General features: G+C 43.1%; 1 long non-coding RNA gene across 1 annotated transcript; it reads right to left on the bottom strand.

Annotated features, from left to right (window-relative positions):
- Positions 1-2,355: 2,355 nt before the first annotated feature.
- On the bottom strand, positions 2,356-25,141 carry LOC144383368 (uncharacterized). The gene is made up of 3 exons (XR_013450734.1): positions 24,911-25,141; positions 14,058-14,267; positions 2,356-2,560 (listed from the first exon to the last, which is right to left on the bottom strand). It is a non-coding gene; the product is annotated as an uncharacterized LOC144383368 (long non-coding RNA).

Below are 25,141 nucleotides of genomic sequence, written 5' to 3' on the forward strand. Positions count from 1 at the left end.
GTTAAAAAAACACACCCACAAAATCCTCAAACTTCCTTTCATAACAATCTCTAAACTGCCCCATGACCCAGTCTAGCCTCAGCAGACACGTATACACCGGGTATAAATATATGATAAATATCAGAATAACATACAACAACCTTACTAACCGTTCAGTGGGACTGGACTCACACTAGAGCTAAAAAGTAAAGCATAATAACATTGACAAAATTGAAATAAAGTGATGAGAAGCTGATGAGAACGTAGCCCCAAAAAAGCTAACTAGCTGAGAGATACACACATACTGAATATATATTGAAATGAATCATTAAAATGCAACGGCAATGCAGATAAGTTGACAGTTAAGAAGGCTGCAACAGGGAGGCCAGTGAGGAAGTCGGGGAGGGCAGCAGGTCAGAGTTTTCAGTGAAAGAATAATAACCAAGTGGAATTTGTTGGGTGATACTTTTCATTTTAATGTGACAATAGTGCCATAAATCTGAGATGACTCCTATCAACATGGTGGAGGAAACTACCGATAGGTACATATCTAATCAAGAGAGGGTATCATTTAACAAACCAACCATCTCCATTGTCCTCGACTCTACAGACATCGTTCAGTCGGTCGTGGCTTTGACATTTATATCGCTGTTTATTGTTAGATGATTTAAGCTCAAAGGGTTCCGATGAACTGACTGAGTATCAGAAAACAGACAAGACAAGTTACATTGTGGAGCATTTAGCCGCTTCGGAGCCAGACTGATCTGTTGTTGATCACAAGAATGAATATCTAATTTAAATCAGCTTTACTGTGGGGCTTTTGGCTTTGAAAATTGACAATTGTTTGTTAAAATGCTAGCCATCAACCTCAAAAAGTAATATGAAAAAAAAAAATGTGTGCAGCTCGTTCTGCTACCCCCTAGTGGTAAAGAAATCAATTATGGCAGACTTGAATTCAGGATGTTAAATTGCAATTACTATCCACGGAGGATTCGCAGCAAATGATAACCACAGTGCAGTTTTGCAGCTAGCATTGTGCTCCTTTAGCAGTGGGTTAGAAGTTAAAATAAAGAGACAGTCTCCTACATTTGCATAACACACAACAGCGTTTAATTTTGACCTCATGCTGTTCGTTCCAGGTCACCCGCAGGTTTAACATACGTGACCATATGAGAGGGTGTGGACAGAGTCCATTTGATTACTGACCAGCGCGGAAGCAGCGGAACTTTGTTGACTGTGTTCTCGTCTAACAAAAAAACGACATCTAATCTTAAACATATGGCCGAGGCCGGGGATTCTTGCATGACAGCATGCAGAGTGTGGGAAAGTCCTGCTGATGTACGTACAGTGTGTTCCTTTACGTCCTGCTGATTTCAGACATTTTGACACTACTTTATTGAGTTGTAAATTGTTATCCAAAATTACAACATTTCTCATTTCTGCTTAAATACTGCACTTGTCTGTGGTTTGATCAGAATAGTAAGAGTAGGCCTACTTAATAAGTAAACTGTGGCAAAAGTGAATGGAAAGCGAAAATCCAAGCGTGAAGTGCAGGAGTTTGTTACAGAAAGCAAGATGATGTGAGGAGTCGCAGACTTTGGAAGGACTATGGATCCAGAGGCCGACATTAGGCTGCATTGAAGTATGCTGTATGCTCCTGCCTACAAATTGCATCTTATCCAACTTTTAAACGTTATTATCAAAGTTTTGATGTTTTTTTTGAGAAGGGTTTTCATCACGGCCTTTTCACATCACATCTAAGGAAGTGAATCCCTCCTTTTCTGCAATGCAACAGTTCAGCATTTCTTTTCTGACTCAGTAACATCATGTTGACTGGCCTCATAACTCTGCAAACGTGTCCGTTGAAAAGCAAGCTAGGTGTTGCATATATATTTGGACTACGTGGGCTTGTTCATTTGTTTTAAATATCCCACTCTTTGTGTCTTACACTGCGATTTATTTGTTCTGGCCTTGGCGACATTGTATTTGGCTGCAACACTTATATATTTTAACAAGGACTGTTGAGGGTGGAGGGAAGTGTTTGACTAAACTCAAGTCGGGTCTTCTCAGACCTTTTAAACAGGGCTCTGTCCGTGGGGGGAAAGATGTTTACCTCAGCTGGTTCTATTCCCGCTGGCTGCGCAGGCCGGCCGCCTCTCTCGGATCTGCTCTCTGGAACAGAAGAAAATGCACAGTCAGAGAAGAAGAGTGTGCGATAAGGTGAGGAAAGAAACAAGTAAACAAGCCCACCGGGAGAAACGCAAACATGAGAAAAATACAGGTGCAGACAAAAGTGAGTCATGGAGACTCTGGATCATCTGATTGGAAACACACACACACACACACACACACACACACACACTGTACTTTTGCCACTGACCTCTCGTACACAGGGGTGAGGGCTGAGGGGGGGGGGGGTGGAGGGGACAAAGGGTCTGCAGACCCCATCTGCATGGCTTGTCCCTCGCTATGTGGCCCTGTGCAGCACCTGGCCCCATGCCAGCGGCCCCCAACGCCCCTTTGTGGCGGCCAGAGCGATCGGCTGGAGTCTGCCTTTGATCCCCGGGCCAAGTATTCATCTCTAAAAGGAAGAGGAAGAGCAAAAAAAAGATAAACAGAAAAAAAAGAGGGAGGGGAGGTGGAGAGAAAAAAAAAAGTCAACCTCTGCTGCCAATTATTGGGAAAGCATCAAGGTCTTTCCAGTCCGGTGTAAAGAGAGAGAAGAGAAACGAGGGAAGGGGAGGTGGGGGAACAGATAGCCGTTTGATGGCCTGGCTCGGTGTTAGTGGGGGGATTGTAACGAGTCAAGGTGAGGCAGACGCTCACCTGCAAGAGGTGATAACAGGTGGAGAGATCTATTTGTCCGGCCTACTAAGACACTTTCCTCTTTGGTGTTTTCTCTTTTCTTCTCATTATTCCTGTTAGCCCTTTTTTAAATCTTCGCCTCTTTCGCTATCTGTCGCAGACTCGCTCTCTCCCTCTTGTTGTTGACATTCTTATCTGTGACTTTCTTTCCGTTACCACTGTGTCCCGTTAAACCAGCTCACAAGGACAAATAAAGGTCATATCTCTGTCTCAGTTGAGGCGTTTCTGTCCCTTTCTGTCTGACTCTAGTCTTGAACCCACCTCCCCACACACACACACACACACATACACACACACACATACACACGCACATTAACTGTGTCAGCAGCGAAGGCGACCGTGAACGACAGCCTGCACACAGCAGAAGCATGTCATTCAACTGATGGGGATGTCATGACAACAAACAGGCGGGAGGATTACAGTGTTGTCAGTAAGCAAGGCACATTTAAAGCCTGTGAAGTGCAGAGATAATCACATAAATGATGCAGGTTACACTTCAAAAGTTAAAGCCTCAACGCTTTTTTCTTATTTCATATTGAAGCAAGTATGTGGCTCTGTGTTTACCGTCTTTCTGGGAAAAAAAAAATCAGCCGAAACCCGTTTGCTCAATATGACTATAAACGTTTACTACTGGCTGAATAGGATCCAATTACAGGGTTAAATTAAAGATTTTTTGTTACAAATATATGCGTCACAAACTAATACTCTGCCAAAACAGCAGAATCTGAATTATTTTATGATGAAGTAGAAAACCAAGAGTCAAAAGACCGGAAAAGTCAGCGATACATCCTCGTTGCACAGGAATACTGTCTCATCTTCCCGCACTCTATTACCTATTTTGACCTGTGCAAGATCACACGAGTAAGACAAGGCTGCAATAAGCTGGAACCATCCATTAAGGCTATGACATGATTAACAGCATTTTGCCTGAGATAAAAGTAAATGCCTGCATGTTATTCTATGTACGTACAGTGTAATATGTCCTGTAAGACGTAAAGGCACCACATGCTAACGGCAGTGCGGTTATTTTAATACCCAGCTTATGGTGCTGAAAACTGTTCACATGCATCACTCGCCTCCTCTCCTCTGCCTTCGTCCTTGTGGACAAAGGAACCGAACAGACAATAGAACATGCATTGATCACCAAGGACGAGTTTGTGCTGCTCTCTCTCTCTCCTTCGGCCTCTGTCTGTCTCTGTAATTCTCCTTTCATGGCTCTTTTTCCTGCCGTCTCCCGAGACCTTCTCAGTCGGCGAGAGAACAACAAAACTGAACATTAAAACGCCCCGCAGCGCTTTAAACACTTGTCATTTTGTCCTTTGTACAAATCAAGGCGAGTGTTGCTATGGACACAGTTAATTTGTATTGGTATGTTGGTTTTTCTTTTCGCCAATTCTCATTTCGTTAACTTTGTTGGTGGACGGAGAGGAAAACAGACAGCAACCCACAGTCAATTATCAGTACGGCAGAATGATCAAAAAACAGCCCGTTTAAAAATCCAATCTGTCCCGGGGGTGTGAGATGAGAGATGAGTGAAGGACATTTACCGCGGATCTCTGTGGGTATATTGACCAACATACAGCCTTTCTTTCTGAGGGAAGACGGATGAAAGGAGTGAGAATTTGCTCGCATGTGTAGTCCACAGTTTAAATCACATTATTTTTCTAGAATACGAGCGTTTTCTTTGCAGCATCTAAGATGTACGTTTCTTCCCCGTGTCTCGTTTCTGTGTGCGGTTTTTGCCTCGTTTAATGATACGCACTATGTACGAACGCCCGTGTGAGTGTGTTCATCATTACCTGCGTCCAGCCACGGGCGTTTAATTCAGCGAGCAGGGAGGGGCATTATCACACACCACCATCACTAATCCCCGTGGAATGAAACACAGACACTTTGAAGTCTGCCAAAGAATACTGCCGTAGTATTTGGAGAGAAGACTGCGCATCACGTACAAACCATAATTAACAATCTATAGCTGGACTCGAGCCAGGCAGAGAGGTGGAGGTGCAAAGAGGGCGGAGAATGGAGAAAAAAAGGACGAAGAGAGACAGACACTGGTGGTATAGAGCCAGAGGCACGATGGTGCAGCTTGAAAGAATGTGCAGTGTGTGTGTGTGTGTGTGTGTCAGTGGTGGAATGTAACGTGATGTAAGTACATTAGGTTAAATTGTGAGGTTCTTGCATTTTACAATTGTTTCAAAAGTAAAAACTGTGCTTTTATTTCAATTTATTTGACTAATTTAGTTACAAGTTACTAGTTAGATTATTAATACAAAATATAAATGTAATACACTATAGCTCCAGTGCATACATTAGCTCCTCCTTTACAAGCTACAACATGAGTGATGCTTACACATAAATGCATCACTAATTACAATTACTAATGATTAATACCATTTTATATATATATATGATACATATATATATATACTGTTGTACTAGTATATTTGGATGCAAATCTTGTAAAAGAGTATCTCGGGGGTTAAGCTACTTCTACTTAAATAAAATAACGGTATACCACCAAACAATGGATGAAAGTGTTTCTGCAGTGATCAATGCTGGATTCTCACACACACACACACACACACACACACACACACACGCGCGCTGTAACAAAAGAGCTGCTCTCTCAGCAACAACCTGCTGGTAGCTCAAAGAAAACCAGGGTGGAGAAGTAAGTACTGGACAACAAAATGTTGCCGTGCAGCCGGTGGGTAGAACACATCTTTTGTACTTGACGAGAAAGCAGAATGAAAAATTCAGGCCCTCCAACGCAGACTGGCAATGAGAGACGTCCCCCAAAACCGCACACCAACAGACACACAAACACACAAAGCCAGATTCCTCATGACACCTACTCACATTCTGGTGAGAAAATGATATCACTGCATGCCAGTGTTCATCAAAACCTGTGTGAGTGCGAGCGCACACGCGTGTGTGTTGCACCGACGATAATGCATACACTTTGTGTAAGAGGATAAAACGCCAAAAAACCAAAGACTTTCATCAAAGCAAGTGAGAGAGGATGTCAGATTTTTTCTAAAGATGAAAGCAAGGGATATTCTCTCATTCGGCTCATCTCTTCCTCACCCTCTTTCAAAATCCTCGAAGTATCATCCTTGTTGCTATATGACAGAGAGAGAGGAGGGGGGGGCATCGGGGGGTAAAAGTTATTTACATCCCACGCTGCGTTATGTGGTCTGTCACTTCGCATTTTCTCCCAGGGACGTCCAACTGGAAGACTTCAGTCAACTCTCTTCAAGCCTGTATTTGCTGAGGTAATTACAAAGTGACAGCTTCAAATCCTCTGCCACACGCACACACACACACACACACACACACACAGAGACAAATATGGGTAAATATGGGAATGTGTTTCTGTAGCCGTTCAGAGTCTGAGCTCAGTTAGGTGAAACCGGAGCATCTCTCCTTTCTTTCTCTAAACAAAGTATTTAATGATTCAAATTCTTGGTATTTATATAACATGGGGTGGAAATTGTTTTTCAGACAGGCAAAATTAATTCCTGACACCATAAATCACATCTGGGATGCAAGCGCACACACACACACACACACACACACACACACACACACACACACACACACACACACACACACACACACACACACACACACAAACTCGTCCACCTCCCATATTCACTTAGAGGTGATTGTAAGAACATCTTTGATCTTTTCCTCCCCTTTCTTCTTCAAGGAGATGTATTGCCTGTACATATAATCCATGACAGACATAATGTGATTTGGTAGTATCTCTAAATGCCAGAGAAAACCAGCTGACAGAAATTAATAAGTTAGAGCGCCAATGAAGGAAGTGGAGGAGGAGGGGTTGGGAGGAGATGGTGGGCTAACCTGGCAGCAAAACATACAGATCATCACATTATCTTTTTAGGCACATTGTCATGGTAAAAGTCACGTGCTCAACTTGCCCCGTCTGCAGCTCCACACAGCAAGACGACAGACCGGCGTCTGTCGGTTTCGATCATTAGGCCATAAAATGAGGACCTTTGCTGTCACAGACTGGATGTTATGAACAATCCAGAGACCTGTGGGTTTTTCTGCTCCTCCTTTCAGTCAGTTCACTCCAGATGTGCACAAGGAGGGCTTCCGCTCGTCATTTTTAAGCACACAAACATGCGCACGGGCGTATAGGTAAGTGTTTAAAGAGCAATTTCACTTTTTACTTATGGAGCTTACACCCTTTTCGTTGAACAATCGTAAACTGTTGTGATGACTTGTGTGTGAGTTAACGGTCGGCTTTTGGAGAGTTGCAACGCGTTTCCAGGAATTAAACGCAAAAGGATGCAAGGATGAAATAATTTCAGTGTCGCAGTTAGTAAACAAGTGTGAAAGACGAGCAGCTGGCTGCAACATCTGCGGGAGTCTTAAACTTGTATTCTATCTTCTGGCCTTGAGGAGGCAACTGCTCATTTCTCAAGTCAGATTGCATAGAACTCCATGAGAAAACAACCCTACTTATCATTTGATTTATTACATCATAATGATATCTAACCTGAGGTATTATTTAGAGTTGTATAGTTTGTACGATTGAATGTATTTAATATCTAATTTTCAAATGACATTTCAAATGAATTATATCAATACTATAGGTTATTGATTTCCAAATTTAACAGGATGAAAAAAAAATTGACTTAATATATGAAGTGAAATATAATTGAACTGCCATTGAGCAAAGTGATGTCACGCAAAATGCCTGAATAGAATATTCTTGTCATCTTCTACTAACTGAAATGTGTGTGCAGGAACTAAATCTGGTATCGAAACAACTTGATTCAGCTACATTCCCCTGAAACATCGTTGTAGAGCAGATAATAAATCAGTGTCATTTTCATGATTTTAGTTTTAACTTTCAGTGGGTAAGTTTGCTCAAAAGGCTTGTGCTTTGTCTCATAGTGACGCTCCACATTGCTGCTGTCAATAATTGCCAAAATGTGATAACTCGCTGTTATCTATCGGTTCCAAGTCGAGTTGCGGAAACAATGGCGTCTGGATCCAGATTTGCCAGAACGTTACTTTTTCCCAGTAAAGGTAAAGAGTTTCCAAGGTGGCAGAGCTGTACATGTTCAGTGGGGAGGAAAGGAAGGTCAGATGTGGCTTCATGGGTTGCTGTTGGTTTGGATATGTGTTTGAGAGAGCATGAAAGACAGGCAGACTGACAACAAACAAAAGACAGAGAGGGAGGACGGTACGTCATGCTCGCCAAACCACACTGATTTATTTGGCAAATGCTAGACGGTGGTCTGAGTAAAAGAGGCCGGCTTCACCACTGTCTGACCTCCGACATGCTCGGACTTCTGGAATGAACTCAGCTGTCCTTACTAAATCTACACCCGGGCATGAGGGATGAGCTGTCATTGGGGAGAACACACACAGGGAAACACACACCACAAACACACACACGTACCTGCAACCAGGGCACCGCAAACACATGTAAAGGTACGCGTGCATGTGCCCAAACACATGGGAATGCAACACTTGTCATTGTCAAACAAGTCGGATGAAGACTTAACTCGGTGGAGAAGATAGAAGACAGAGATCAGGAGAAAATAGGAAATGCCAATGTGACGTTTCAGGTACAACAACGTTGCATTGGCTGCACATGGAGCAAGAGGGGAGAGATACACACGCCGTGCACAGAGAACTGGTCAATGCCATTCAGCAAACACTGTCTGTGTTCCGTATGTTCTGTGCACCACGTGAACCATCGTCAGGTCCAGAATTGTCCATCGAAGGCCGAAACGATTTACTGTATGAATCTGTTTGCTCGACTCCACGGCTGCAGCGTGTTGTGTTTTGGTTTCCTATCTGGCAACCCGGGCTGTTAAAATGACAAAACAAAACTGTAACATTCAAGTTTATAACAAAGGCAAGTTTCACATTTCTTTCATGGACATTTTCAATGCTTATGCCTTCAATGGCATCATCGTGACAATGTGGAGGAAGAAATCTCAATATTGGACATCTCAAAACCTCGAAAATAGAAGCAAAACTATCTGCAAGGATGCACACAGCCACGGGTAAATGAGAGAACATGTAGGGATTGTAAATGTGGTGGAATAACCCTTACATAGGTTTAACAATATGTTCTTTTACCCCCCGCCCCTTATTTTCCCCTTTCCTGATACAGATGGTTCTGGGCTGTGACCTTGGACAAATGCACACACACATACACACACACACACACGCACACAATCACAAGTCCATCTGCTTGCACTTAGACTGCTGTAACTCTTGTTGTCTCTCTCTGTAAATCTCAGCTCTCACCCTTTCTCCCCCGTTCTCATCTCTTCCTCCCTATGTCGTCCCCGTTCCCATGCCTTTGAAACTTAAAAATACACCACCCCGATTGTGTTCTGTACATTTCGTTACCATGGCGATAGCCATGTAGAGCAAGCAAAAGGATTGTGTGTCTCCGTCCGTGTGTGTGTGTGTGTGTGTGCGTGCGCGTGCCGGTAGCAGTGCCATCACCCAAGCACAGGGACGAAAGATATTTTTTAAAAGAAAAGACAACAAAAGAAGAATTGTCTTTTTTCTGCTTCCTCCTCACTCTCCTTCATCCCTGTGCTTCTCCACTGCCCAATCTGTCTCCCACGCCCGTCCATCTTCCAGCCCGTCCTTCTCTTTGCCAGCCTCCGAACGCCCTCCATCGCCCGCCCGCACCCCATCGCAACAGTGGGCGGAGGCAGCGAGCAGGAGAAAGACAGAGGGAGATTGACAGGAAGTGTCTCAGAAGGTCTTGTGGGAGTTTTACTGTACGTGGTCGTGATACTGAGCGGATTGCCGGACTCATCTGGCGCGCACATTGCGGCCCACTGAAGGCAGCAATCGCGACTTCAAGGTGTCGGCTTATACCTCATCACAGCCAGTGGTCCGAGAAACCCACACACACACACATTCACACACACACTCACACCCCCACACACACACACAAAACGCTGAGGATCTGGTTTCAATGAGGGGTACTCCTCAGCATGTGTTGGTGACATTCCTCCTCCCCTCCAATGTTTTGGCTTTTTCAGTATCTTTATTCGTGAAGATCACGGATTGATATCGTATGTTTTGATGACGTCTCCCCTCGAAATATGTGAGTGTATGGTTATTTGGTAATGCGTTCGCACACATGTGATATTACATATGCTTTTTTTTTTATAGCCATGTAAGATTTCATTCCTGTGGATCAAGCGCACAATAAGCTCTTTTAATCTAGGGGGGGGGTCCCGGTGTGCAGCCACCACCCTGAGGTGATCAAGGGCAGCGCAGTAAGGGAGGAGCAACAGAAAGGCCTGGTGGGTTTGTTTATCTGACCGAGTCAGCTTGTAGAAAAAGTGGAACTCTGCAGCCTATTACACTTAGGCAGGGATTACTGAAACCACAGAAAGATATCGATTGATACATTCCTTCCGTGTTAAGGGATAATATGCAACGTCAGGGAGTTGCGAGACAGATAACAAAGTGCTGAAACAGAGAGGGGGAGAGAGGCATCTGCCAAAGTACAGCATCTAAGGACACTGCCCCATGGTGAAATACCATTGGAAACACCTGGGTCGGGTCTTAAACGGACCATTCTGCTTTTAATAACTTGAGTCTCATATCAAGTTGACAATATAATAATTTGCCTTCATTTTCTTTCCTAAGAAATTTGAACTCGATTCAATTAAATTAACTGTTGTGTGTCTTCCTCCGTTGAACTTCTAAATCTTTAATTCTTATCACTCTTATTAAAAGAGTTGTTTAAATCTGTGACTATTGGTCTTAAATCGCTTAAAGGGTTACTCTGTACCTGTGTTCAGCCCAGCTTAAGCCAAAATCACTAAGTGACTGACTGGCAACAGTCAAACACACTATAATGTATCTCAATATTTATATATATATACATATATATTTGACAAATACAAAGAAATGTAACTCTTAATTAGGGCTAAAAGCAGAAGTTACTGAAGGGACAGCAAACTGTGTGAATATGACATGATAACATATATGTATTTCATTGAATGTATATGTTGCTTGAATGTATTCTTAGAGAATAGAATAAGCTTTATTCATCTTCTTGTGGACACGAGGGTGTGTATGACAATCTCTTAGCTGCAACCCTGGCGGTGTGAAACAGAAATAGAAAATGAATAGATAGAAAAATATAATTCAGAGGGACTCTAAATGGACTTACTTACTTGCATATCGTATGTACACTGTGGGTAGTAATAAAAGTACTGGTAGTGAAGTAAAGAAATACATACAGTCTGTCACTCTGAGGCCCAACTATGATAAACTACTACACCGCTTGAGAAGCTGCCACACATAAATCAATATTTAACATGAACATTTTAGTAGAAATTATCGTGATTTAGTTTTGTTGTAGTTATAAAATGTCATGGCGCAGTTAGCTGGGATCCCTGTTAATACAGGTGCATGTGGCATGCAGGACACAGGGCAGTTTTTTTTCCTCAGTGAAAATGTCATTTTTTTAAAGGTTAAGCACCAAGAAATATACATGAAAGCAGAATATTTTGTCAGATAAAAATGCTTTGAAGATATTACATCCATGGACCTTTTGACTTTACAACACCCTGGAGCAGTTGGAAAAGATACCAGTCTAAAATAATCCTATTCAGCCACCACTTGATTCTAAGTCAGGCATAATATCAATGGGCCTAGCTAGTTTTTCTAGTTTTATATGCTTAGTTAATTATTGTCAACACTGCAAATTAAGCTTTGACTATTTGTTACAGCCTTTTGATCTGTAATACCACTTTGAATTATTATGTTTTTATATTTTTTTGTTTCCTCTTAAGTTTGTTTCACACTTTGGGTGATAAAGCTGAAAGATTTCTAGGGCTGTAACTAATGATTTTTTTGATAAACCATTAATTCGTTGATGAATTGGATAAAAAACAGCATTACAAAAAGCTTTAATTTCAATCCTTTATTCTAAAGCAAAACTGCAACTTCACGTTTTTTGTCAGTCTGTATTCTTTGAGTCCGAGTTCTGTACAACTGTAATCTGCTCGTTCCTGATGGCTTTTCCAACTAAAAAGTGATCGACAAGAGGGGGTGGGGAGTATAATGTAGGTCTGTGTTAGCCAGTCACATTTGAGACAGTGGAAGGTGAGTGTGTTACAATAAGCTTCTTGCAGAAAGTGTTCCTGTGGTTGGTAATTACCTCCCCAGGAGACCGGCCAGGGAGAAACGAAGAGACGTTGGAGAGAGGGGGGCTTTAGCTATAGTGACAGAGGCTCTCACATAGAGATACTACTCGAGCAGTAAAACAGGGATTTAACAGGAGCTTTCTCCTTAGCAAACTGCTGTTAGCAAGTCCTGCAGCCAACCCCCCCCCCCCCCCCCCCCCCCCCCCCCTCCGGGTTTATTTGTGCCTGCAGCAGATTAATGTAATGTAATGTATCCTCATTCTCTGCTTCTCAAATGCGTTTAGTCCAGTACAGACGTTGAGCTATTGGGTCTGATCGACCTTCCCAATCCCTTCAAACAAACTTGTTTTAATGAAAATACATTCCTGGGTTTGGGGGACTTAGCAGATTTAGTTTTTTCCACTCTCATCATTCTTTCTCTGTCCAGGACTTTCTTTTTGTGGGGGGTGGGGGGGGGGGGGGGGGGGGGGGGATTGGCTGTGCTGAAGGAGCAGCGGTGGCAGCAAGTCTTTTTAAGAAGTGCTGATGCCAGATTGTTGAACATTTCTGTGTGCATTCTAGGAATGAGAACTGCATTTCCAGCCGGTGAGCCAAAAAGAAGGGTTTAGGTTGGTTAGCTTTAGGGTGTAGGTAGAAAGAATGGGGGAGAGAAAGAGCGAGGCAGAAGTGTAAAGAGGGGAATAAATAAAAAATGAGAGAAAGAAGACAGGACGTTTTTGAGTTTTATATTATATACACTGATATCAAGCAGAGCATAAACCGGGAATATTTGTGTGGCGCTCATCTTACTACAAGCAGGAGGAAACCTCAGGTTCGGAAGCATAGGATGAAGTTCCTTAACTTGCATTCTTTCTAATGGCCAGCATGGGGCTTATTGTACAGAAGAAAATGATCCTACTTCTCCTAGTCTAATTCCACGCAGCGCTTTTCTCATATGCTTCCATTTAGAGTACGCCGTGCAATTGAGAGGTCCTTCGCACGTTGTTGTCTTACGACTTAATGCACTTAATACACATAACGTAGTGATTGGTTAGACGGTTTGTCTTCAGCATTCTGTTGAGCTCTAACCTCTCATGACACCTTTGGTTGCAAAAAAAAGGCCGCTGTATGCAACTCAGGGCTTCTTGTTATATGTCTTTGGAGGTAGATCTTTAAAAAACTGATCTATGGGTTGTTCCAACAAGGAAAAAAAAAGTCTTCACAAAACAAAAAGAGTTATTGAAAGATATGGTAGGTCATAAACAGACTACATCACAGTTATCAGAAGGGTAACATATGGTGTCAGAATGGTGGGGGCCGGTTCAACAGAGAGACATTCCAATACTACAATAATCTACAGCAGATGATGCCTGACACACACATTTGCTACATGAGGACTGTGTGGAAAGCACCACACAGCCACCATCTTTATCTCCTGCACAACGATACCATACACCCATCTGTGAGCCTTTCATGATCACTGATATCATAGACTGTGCGTGAACCCTTCCCTAAATATGCCTTTAAACTATGTGAATCCATCGAGTGGGGATTTTGATTCAAACCAGAAAAATTAAACATTGCATCATATGCCAACTGGCATCCATCTTGTTGGATAATCTCAGGAGTGAAAGCAGCCGAAACAGCGACAGGTCGGCCAGACCACAGCTCTCTCACAGTCCTCTAGTCCGCCCTCTATCCATGCATACACCGGCCCCTGCCAGACCCTCAAAACCTAATTTGCAGGGATGCACATGTAAAAGGGATCGCTGAAGTAAGCCCGACAGGCCCGCGGTCAGTCAGCAACCACCGGCATGAGGACAAGACATAGGAAGCGTCATTGACTAGACCGCTCGCACTAATTGAAAAGGAAAAGGTTCCTGCACCGGTGAGTACTGTGGACTCAATATTACAAATTACTGTAGACATGGATATTTAGACATTACATGAGATGTATAAGAAGCTCAAAACAAAAAACAAAAACAAACTTGCAGGGAGTCCCAAAGGGTTTTTCGTGATCGTACAGACGGAAAAGAAGACGCTGAACCGTACTCCTGATCCATGGCTCTCTCGCCGTCAACTTTGGTCCTTAGAGTCTTCCTCTTCTCCAGCTGTCCCCTGTCATCCTTCAGCCCCCTTGACTCTCCACGTCAGGCCGCTCTCGGGCCCCTGGGAGCCCTGGGCACTGCCAGCTGGGCCACCTTGCCGACAGCTCTCTCCCATGGTTGGACGCCGACGCGGATCGCTCGCTCGCTTTGAGCCCTGCAACAGACAGGGAGAACACATCACCCCTGAAGATAAGCATGGGAACATTTCATCACAAGGAGCACAGGTGACAGCGGTGGTCGAAGACAGGTAGATATATTCTATTATTCACAGACCAGCAAGGGCGTCAGATCTCCCTGGCGATGGCTACAGAGGCCGGTGTCAGAGGTGACATCAAACAGACAAGGGCTCGGTGACAGCCGCCGAACAATGCCACCGACGGGGTAATTCTCAGGTGCCCCAGCAAGGTTCCCTCCTCTGGAGGCATAGGTGGGATCAGGAAAGGTCACCTAGCAACACAGGTCAAAGCTTTGATCCAATCAGAGGAAAATCCAGCCGGTAAGGGGCTTTGGTGAGCGAGAGGTTGAGGGAAATGATTGGCTGTCATTTTGTTTTTCAGAGGCCAAGGGAGGCAGGCTGCAGCAGCCCCATCATTATTTAATAGGCCGCCGGCTTTAGATGCGTCAAGACTAAAACACAGGGCGAAAACAAAAAAGGACCCAGGATAACGTATATTATTAAACTGCATATTTTATGAAGACACACCTGATTAGAAAGTCAATTGGCGGTTATGTATTCACGCAGGCAGTGAGAGAGTGACCCTCGAGCTTGACCCCGCACGCTTTGAATTTTTCTGTCCCAGGCCCCCCTCCTTCTTTCTGCCTGCACTTGGTCCCCAGGAATGAACGCTTTGGTTCGGGCCGTCCAGCTGCATAAGTAAACTGCATACATTTTAGGAATGTAAATAGCAGACAGTGCTCTTGTGAAAAATGTATTGGATGCTCCCGGCTCAACCACATAATCATTTAAAGAGCATATTTAAATAGCTCTTGTGATCATAGAGGAATGCACGTCATTTCCCTTTGTCCTAACCAATCATTTGATAGGAGGTGACAAAGACCGAGTGGCAAACTGTAGAAATGTAGTGTGGCATGGCAATAAACCGTTATGAGGAAGGCAATCTGTTCAAGTACTGCTCTTTGAACCCAAACAGGAGCAGGTGTCAACTACTGGGGTACAACACACGACCACAGACAAAGGGCTGCGGGCTGCAGACATGCCATAGCATCAGTGCAATTGATGCCATTAGTCAGGATTTTAAGCTAATTTGGACTGCTGGCAGAATGCAGCATCATCCAACCCTCCTTGGCAAAAGAAGACAAGTTGGTAAACATACATGGGTTTGTGTATGTCAAATACACCTATTTCACGCTAGAGTGTGTATATTTCATAGAGATCAAGTGTGTACTCTACAGTGCACACCAGTTCTGCCATGTGAAGAAACATGGCTGAGCTCAGATCAGCTGTCGTCGCTCATCACTGCGAAGTTTGCGCAGACAGGGCTGACTTCCTGTCTGCCTGGAAGATTGCCTGTCTCAGGGGAGGGGGGGGGGCATGCCTCTGGAATGACAGGACTACTCTGACTTTGTGTGCAAGTCTTTCTACAATAAAATATGCAATTATGCTTTGTCAAATACCATAACTTTCTAACAGCGAGCAAAACCTCATCTGGTGACCCTATCACGTCCTCTACTTTACATTCTGTTGTTATGCAGACAAACAAAGCTACACCCTCCAAATACCCCCCATCTCCCCCGCTCAAATGCACAACACTCACAACCACGTCTCAACTCAGATAACACACAACATCCCAAAAGGTAGGCCGATATGATATGAGTGAGTGTGTGGAGAGCTGTAATCTCATTCAAACATCAGCTACTTCTCCAAATACATGCGATTGGTGACAAGACATAAAAACACACTCAGACAATAAAACAGTGTCATTGAGGATGTGATTGAGGAATAATAATTAATGACGAGCATGCAGAAGGACAAAGATGCTCTCCAAAGACTAGTCTGCTGTGCCCCGGGGGACACAATGAGGCTTCAATTAACTGACAGGCGGGTGTGTTCGAATTTCTACCCTGGACCTTGGTGGGCTGGTGAGATGCAGGACTACAATGCTTTGAACACGAGTGTGGTTTCCCCATCAAACACGTCCTCTAGGTCCTTTGATCTGCTGGGTGGTATGTGTCCTTGGAGATACGTGTCTACTTCCTCAAAGCTCTTTGTTGCCAGCACCTCATTTTCCTACTCTGAATTTTGGGGCTATACAGCAACAGCGGCGCTCAGCTGCATTCATTCTCAACAGAATGAGCACATCATGGAACACCAGGCAATTTAAAACATGCATGGTGAATACGACGTGATACGACCATCTCAGGACTGAACATGCACCATTGCTACTTGTGCGTATTTTTGGAGGTATAAACAAAAAGGCAAGACTCCATTTAAATAATTCAAATTTAAAATGTAGTTTGTAATATTTCCTGGCAAGGTCGGTAGTCCTTTGTAAATACCGTTAACCCAGCTTGGTGTCAGACATTTAAATTGCCGCCCACAGCTCTGATTTGAATTTTGTCATTTGTGGAGATCTGATGTTGTGCCTTTTTCTGCCATCAGGTGTACAAGCAAATCATCTGTCATTTGCTTTATAGCAAAATGTAAAACCGTTGTCCAAAATCAACGGGCGACATCACAGTGACTACATCGACTACTTAGACAAAGAGTATAGTTACCACTAACCCTGCTTTGATACTGTAGATTGCACAGAGAACATGCATTATTGTTGAAGAGGAACTAATGTCACACAAAAATAAATTAGCTTCTTGCAACAAGATGCACCACTCTGTTGTGACTGTTGCTCCATACAAAATCTGAACACACTCGTTTGAGTAAAACTAAGTTTAACATGATTAAACAACATCTTTTACCTTTGGGTGTTGACGTGTATTATTTATTATTATAGATGAAGTATTTCCTTCAATCACTATCAACATGCAATGGATTGGGGATACATGTTGAACGAGGAATAGTTTTGACAATTAATATAGGGTGGAACTGTGGGCCCATGAATCAAAATCGTATCGAATTCTGAGATACTGAAAGAGCCGCACACATATAGCAGAGGTCCGAGGTTCCGTATAGGACGGCCATGCTTTACTCACGGTGCAACATTTATTGTAAAACCAACCAGCTACAATCAACTGTGAAGTATCTAGAGTGATAGCTTATGGGGTAAAAGCCAAGCAGCCTCCTCTGCCCGAAACGCCCCACGTGATCGCTGACATCAGCGGGCCTCCTCACCAGCCGGCTCTCCCTTGAACTGCTGGGTCAGTTTCCTGTTAGGCCCTGACACAATATGCATGAAGGCTCCATCTTGCAGCGTTGGCTCCCTGTGAAGTGGTTGTTCAGGTTACATTCCTCCCAGCTAAAGCCCTTGGCCCTCCCCAGCCACAGCAGATCTGTAAACTGTTTACACTTCACTTCCCACACCTGGAAAAGGGCCAAGGCAAACCTGGAACGAGGCCCACAAGAAGGAACTAACAGACAGGCCCTTAGATTTCAGCAGGAGAGGAGGGATTGTGTCCCGGGCTGGAGTGGAGTATTGACTCACCAGCAACACTAAATCCACCCCGCTCTCTTTTTCTCTCTCCTGAAGGGAGCGGAAAGGAGGAAGTTTGAACTGGAAACAGGTTCATGTGTTTCCCACAAAACTGAGATGGAGTGCAGGGCTCCTATCTCCTCAAGCCTTTTCATGATACTTCATGTGACTGGTTTTCTGATCTGCAGTGACTAAACACAGGTTAGATGTTGATGCTTAGTTCAGGCTACGGAGTGAAAAACATACTGCTCGTATTTCTAAATGGTGGTCATTACTTTATTTCTATATGTAATTATCACACTAGCAAATCCGCAACTCATAAACAGGTGCTCCGACGTGCGTCACTGCTCAGGTCCCAGTGAGGATATCTAACGTGTGCTTAAGCCATGCACCACTTCTGTATGTTATCATGAACACTGCGCATTGTGGGAATACAAGTCCAATCGCTGACATATTCTGCAAGCGTGATGTAAGTCAAAGACTGAAAGAAATCCTCGGTTCCCCTGGTGCTCACAGTGAAGCCCTAACAACGGGGGAAACAGGCAACTGAAAGAATGAGGAGCCATTGTATACACGTTCCTTTTGGAAAAAAAACACTGCAGACCACCACTTATAGCTACTAGATTATGGAAAGATAGTATGCAAAAGTATGCAATGTGAATGTACCAATTACGTTGTTTACTGATGATATGCAAGAGAGATAATTGTATTAAATGAAGTGAGGGAAAGGGTGGGCAATTGAAGCGAGACCTACATCGGTGCTATAATTCACAATAAAGCTTTCAAGTAGAGACAGCTTTCTACAAAAATCTACCGTGGCCGATTACCAGGCAGTGCGGGGAGAGAATCCATCCAGATGAAGTTGACCGTCTCAAAGCCATGCTACATAACATGAAAGCCAGAAAAAAAATAAGTCCACCCCGTTTCCAGTACAAGCCTGGCCCAGCCATTTAATTGCCTCTGTGACCAATTTGCTGTCTTCTTTGTAAGTGGCAGTGGCAAAGAAAGGCATTTCTATGACTGGAATTAGGAGAGGATGAGAAAGGGTGACATAGAGACACAGAGACAGATGGAGAGAGAGAGAGAGAGAAAGCCCATAGCAGCAAACTCGCATGTCCTGTAGTGACATGTATATTGAATACCAATCAGAGGCTTGCCAACCCCAGCGCAGCACTCATTTCCAATGCACACACTGTAGCTCAATCAGTGCTGCCCTGGCGGATAAAAAGGCATCGCTTGCCTGGCTCTCTGAATATTAGCTAATGCCACATTTGCAAGTCTTCAGGAGCAAAGGGAGAGTGTGTGTGTGGTTAGGTGGGGGGAGGGATATGTAGGGATGGAGAAAGGGAAGGCTATGAGGAGAAGATAAAGATAGAAATCGAGTAAAAGCAAAAGGAGGAAAGAAAAAAAAAACTGTTAGGGACTGAAAAAAAGCTTATTTCTTGCAATAAAAAAAATGCTGAATGGCTTTGTAGTGCACAAGTGATGGAAGTGATGCCTGGATGGGGATTACGCTCTTTTCATCATAAAGCCCCATCTGGTATACTAGCAAGACCACGTCTGTCCAGGCCCCTCGCCCTTTAAAGTGTCGGCTTGGGTTACACATCAATCCAGTCCAATTGCAGCTGTGCCTGGAAAAATAATGGCAGCGCAACTCAAGTCATACATGTCGAGGCACGCCGCTAACGTGCACATGCACAAATTCTCATCAATTACCAAAGTGTGGATGCATGCAAAAATAGACAGATGGATGGAGACGGATGGATGAACGGACAGAGATACCGCACACAACCGAGACATAAATACATGAACATCCCCAATGGACAGAGTCCCAGAGAAACAAGGGTAAAAGACAAAAAGGACAGTTCTGTTTTTCTGTTTTTGAAGCAGACTAGTTCTAACTTGAAAGAGCCGACCATAATTAAAACCAATGGGCAGCAATGCGAGATAAATGAATAGCAGAGCGTTCACCAGACCCCTCCTCATCTTCTGACTTAACCACTGGGCCGGTGTCTGACAGATGTTCCAGCTCTATTTGATGTGTGTGTGTGCGTGTTTATGGATTTCTATGAGCCTGTGTGTGTGCACTGACTGTCAGGAACTGTTCATTTGTCATTCCCTTCCACACTTCATGGCTTACATACAATAACCCATCATGGGCTCTGGCTTCTTTTTAAAGGAAGCAGATTTGCCTTCACTATGAACAACAACACGTGAAGCACGTGGTATGTGAACTGTAATCACTAAATATTTGAACAGTTAGAAAATATAAAAAAAGAGGATTGAGTAATTAATAAGTTATCAAGGATGAGTCCTAAAACTGAGAAGTGAGTTAGAATTTTGGCCCTTCCAGATGCCTGGTCAGAAAGTAGATGCATTTTTCCAATGACTGTTCATGACTGAAACTGAAATATGCTTCGGTTAACAATGAAACCTAAGAGATTTTAAGGATTTGTTCCAACATTACATAGTCAGTAAATACCCCAGTTGTGCACTTTGAAGCATTAAGGGTTTTAAAAAGGCGTTTGCTCACAGAAAAAGGCTTAAAAAGAGCTGCTGAATGTTGTCATGTTGACAAATAGTCAACCCTTATCTTAATGACTTCCTACTAATGGGTTGGCTTACAAAATAAATCATCTCTGCAGAACTGTATTGCTTCACAGCTAACTCTAAACAATAAAAAGTCGGATAATAATATTTCCGTTTGATTCTAAACAAAGCTGATTGTTAAATATAAGCGCTACAAATGACTAAAGATTGCTGAGATATTGTGGTATGTGGAAATAAATAATTTACATTAGGGGAGAAACATATTTGTAACAAATGACAGCTGTTCTTCCAATGTAACTCGTTTGTAGAGTCGATGAATTGTTCCGTCTTCTTCCTGTCGGACGCACAGTCAAGTTATTTGTCTCTCTCCTCATCCCATTGCTTCTCATGGTGAGTAAGCTTTCAACCTGACAACGTTAATGTCACTGTGTGTTGTTAGCATGAAGTAGCTGCTGCTACATTCCAATAAGTGCTAATATCGCTAGCAGTTAATTATAATTCGCATCTATGACGTAAGCACACTAAGGTTATTTCTTACTGAACCAGTACATAATTTACCTTTTCCAGGTTTAAATGTGTCTGTGTCTATCTTGTATGGTCAATATCAAGGATGCAATTAAAGAGATATGGTTCAAGCCAAAAATACAACTTTTCTTGTTCCATTTGTCAATCTATGTTTTGGCTTTGGCGGCCTACTTTTAGAGATTCTTTTCTCTCAAACACGTTAGGACTATATGACCATCAGCTCAAGTGGCCTCAACCAACAAACAATGCTCAAACAGCTGTGTCTCCTTCTAGGAAGGAACAGTCTGGACTGATAAATAGCATTACAGGAAAGAGGAAACGTATGATTTTTTAATTTCGTGGTGAACCATCCCTTTAAAGGACACTACACCACTAAATCATGTTGGATCCATTCTAAGGAGATGATTTTTTACTGATTGGTCACATTTGCAGATGTACAAATACTCTTGAAGTGACTTCTACCTTCTAACTGGAAATTATATTAGATGTCACACATAAAATGTGAAGGACATGATTAGTTTCTAGCGATGGTAGACCTTTATTTGTCCTGTCTAAATTGGCTGATGAGGATGGTTTTTCATCTTTAGACCGTGTCATCTGCACATTAGGCCTCATTCCAGGAAGAAAAGCCCCACATCATTATCTCCTGATCTGCCTTATCCATGTTATTCTGAGACCAATAGGAAATTAACAAAGAGGATATTATTATAACAATTTCAATTTCGCTGTAATTGGAAACAAGTGCCTCACTCATTTGAAAAATTGATGATAATAAATTAACATTGATTTGTTTTAATTGAATTTCTCTTTTGGTTCCTTTAAAATAATGATCTTTAGAAGAAGGGAAAGATAGGGAGGTGGGGAACGTTATGGCTTCATCGAAAATTGTGCTGCTCACAAATTGGTGGGTCTCATCTGTTTCCCAAGACTTCAGCCTCCAGGTGTGTTTGTCTGTCTCTTGCTTCATTGTAACGTTTCTTTCAATGCCGAACTCTCAGTTGTGTCCGAACATCCCAAATGACAATGCTACCGGCAAGAAAGGAGAGGTTGACGGGAGAGGAGTGAATAAAGAGGAGACACAAATCACTTTCCCCTCCTCCCCAGTCAGCCGGGCTGGACAGCCCAGAGGAGATCAAACCTGTTTGTAATCTAGTTCTTCTTCTTCATGTCTGTGTGTTTACAACCTGACCACATTGCTGCTGTACGCTGTCTCTCTCTCAGCTCTGTCTGTGGTCCACGTCTTTCTCTATTAAATCGGAAAAGGAGGTTGGGACGAAATTCGGATGTATTCATTGTCCTTGGCTGACAGCTTCTGAGAGAGGCCGTTTCACAGTGCCGGTTTTTCTGCACTCCACTGACAAGTGATGGGCAATTAATTTGCAGCCCCCCCTCCCTCCATCCTCACATGGCCATGCTGGACATTTCCGGTGTATGTCCGGTGTTGTCTGCTGTAATCACACTGTTTGTTCTAGATCTGGTTCCTTGTTAGAAGGAATGCAGGCTAATAGCTGGGAATTACAATTTTGGGGAGAAGTAGCCTGGACGCCTTGTTTCTTTTTGCTCGGCTTCTTCTTTTCAATTGCAGTAATTTGCAGAAGGGGACCCCAGCCACAGATCACAGGATCTGGTACCATGGGGTTGTCGGGCCGGGGAAACGGCCTTTGGGGGGCAACTGTGGAACTTGTTCAATGAAAACCTCATGGCTTTTAATGCACAACCTCTGGGTGGTCCAATCAGCCATAAGATGACATTTAGGGACACATATGTCTCTGGCAATTGATTGCAGCCCATAGAAAATCAGCTTATTATCCCTCTTTCTTAGCCTGTTTCAAATTGTGATGTATCTGCACGACAGCACAAGTTGATTCCTTGATGCCATAAATTACTTCCGAGCAGGTTGTGCTGGTTTCTCAGGCTTTTTGGCTTCTTTGTCATCTTCATCCGTACAGCTTTTGTAGCACTTGTGATTTTTTGGGAAAAGGGACTTGCAAGGACATCGAAAGAACTAACTAATAAACACTAATGATATTTGTGAGAATGCAAATCCTGTATGTAAACATGTCTATGATTCTCTCTGAACACAGAATTCATTTTCAAACCACGCTATTCACTGTGGACACAACGCCCTTAATATCTTCCCAAGCCTTAAGGTCAGAAAGTAAACAGGAAGGTGCAGAGCTCACCACATCTTACTCCAGTCACCAAATGCTACCAGTCTGTATTACAAGAACAACAATCATCTCACATCAGCGGTTTTCCTGCTACACACCCTCTTACTCTGCCACAACGTGACATCATTGTCCGCAAAATCTGCAGAACATTTGCGGTGTGTAAATTCACAGAAATGGGAAAGCTCCTTCCTCCTCGGATGTCACCGCAAAATGCAACTTTTCATCAGGAACATGTACATAACTATGTTGTTAACAAATTACTTTTACTACAAGGATACTGCAGCAGCACAGCCGCTGGTTGCCATTAGCTTGAATTGAAGGGGACTTGGGGTTACACAAAGGTTAAGCAAGTAAAGCATGTTTTCTGTGTTCACTGGGCCGTGCTGATTGCCATCGCAAATAACATCGTAATCAGCTTTCAGCAATGAGCTTTTTTGGGGATCTTTGCCTAAAGGTTACCAATACCAGGCTCAAAGCTATCTGCTGAGGCCAAATGCCTTAAGTATTTCATATCCAAGGCCTGGTAAAATATTCTTCCATGTAAGGTAAGGGTATGTTTTCTGAGTTTAGATGGATCAAAAGTGCTGAGTTGCTGGAAAAAGGGGCATCCTGTCTTGGTAACTGGAGCCAACTTTCATACTCTACATTTCACTGTTTTTCCTTCAATAGCGAATCAGAAGTTGTTTTTTTTGCAACTCTATGTAATAGACAACTGACCTTCATTAGCATGCAATACTGCCTGCTCTTATTCCCTGAAATAGAAATACAATTGTAAGTGGCTGAAATAACTACACATATCAATCAATACGCCATAAAAACTTTTGTCAGATGTGCTCACTGTCAGTGGGCCCAAAGATAAATAAAGATTTCAAAGTCTGCGTTGTATTAAAATTAGCCAAATATGGTTAAAGAAAAAAAAGAATTGAAAGGAACATTTTGAAAATATTTGAACCAACACAATGACCGTAAAGCCGTATCGCTGGGCTGATCTTCTCACTGTGGATTCAACACTGGCAAGAATGTCCAACTAAAGAAAAAATGTAAAGAGAGAAAATCCTGTTGATATCCAGCCAGGAGCTAATAAAGGTGGTTTTGCTATGCTGACAACCTACATTTGAATCTCAAGTTTGAAGAGCAAGACACTACCTCTATTGGGGGTCAGTCTGACAAATGGCGTCCCACTGAGACCCTGTGATAGAGGGACTGGAGGGAGGGGTAAGTAGAGGTCTGGTATTTAACATATATATATATATATATAATAAAAGTATTATCTGCAAATCTTGATAATTTCATGAACAGGCCAACAGTTGAAAAAAAACACATTTGTTTTAGATAGCTACAATTCAATGGGCTGAAGTAATAAGCTTAAGAGAGCGATGACCATAATGGCTACCTGCAGTGTCTGGAAAAAAAAAAACACAGCGCGCCCCCGCCAAGCCCTCCGTCTTTCATTGAGCTACAAACAGCCTCCGCTTTTCCTTTGGTCAGCAAAAGAAATATCCTCCCCTTGTTTTGAAATAAAGGGCCTGAATAGAGCTTACACTGGGAGAGTCTAACGTTCACTTTGCTACCTGCAGTTTCTGTATATTAGCCTCTCCCACTCCTGGTACACATTCCGCAGTGAAGCGAATACAAAATTCAAGTTAAGTTAATGCTACATGACATTTCCCCCTTTTCCGCATCATTTCCATTTGCTTTTTGTTATGGTTCTTGCGACTGTGGCACATTTGTAAGAACCACCTGCAGGAGTGATTTGATAATTTCCTAAAGTGCACGTGAAGCTGTTCGATAGCTACGACAACATCCCAAAACAACACATAAGCCACATTATATGCAATGTTCCACAACTTCATGCCAACAGCGAAAATAAACAATTCATTCATACTTTGTATTGATAGCGGCAAAGAATCGCGGCTCTAACAGCTTTAGACTTGATGCAGACCCCCTACCTGGCAGCCCCTGTATCCACAACCCCCGCTGTTTGTGTATTGTCGAACCATGGCAGCCCATTGACAGCCTCCCCCGGATTGCCAATTTCCCGTTGGTGGTCCAGTTTTTCGCCTGTCCTTTCTCAGCATTGTGCAACTGGAATAGGTGCGTCCTCCCCTGTTCACGCTGCGGTAGTAGCTCCACGATCTGATTGGACAGCGCTGAGCGAGACTTCATCAGGAGAACATCCC

Source organism: Gasterosteus aculeatus, chromosome 9, assembly GCF_964276395.1.
Source record: "Gasterosteus aculeatus chromosome 9, fGasAcu3.hap1.1, whole genome shotgun sequence".
Lineage (NCBI taxonomy): Eukaryota > Metazoa > Chordata > Actinopteri > Perciformes > Gasterosteidae > Gasterosteus > Gasterosteus aculeatus.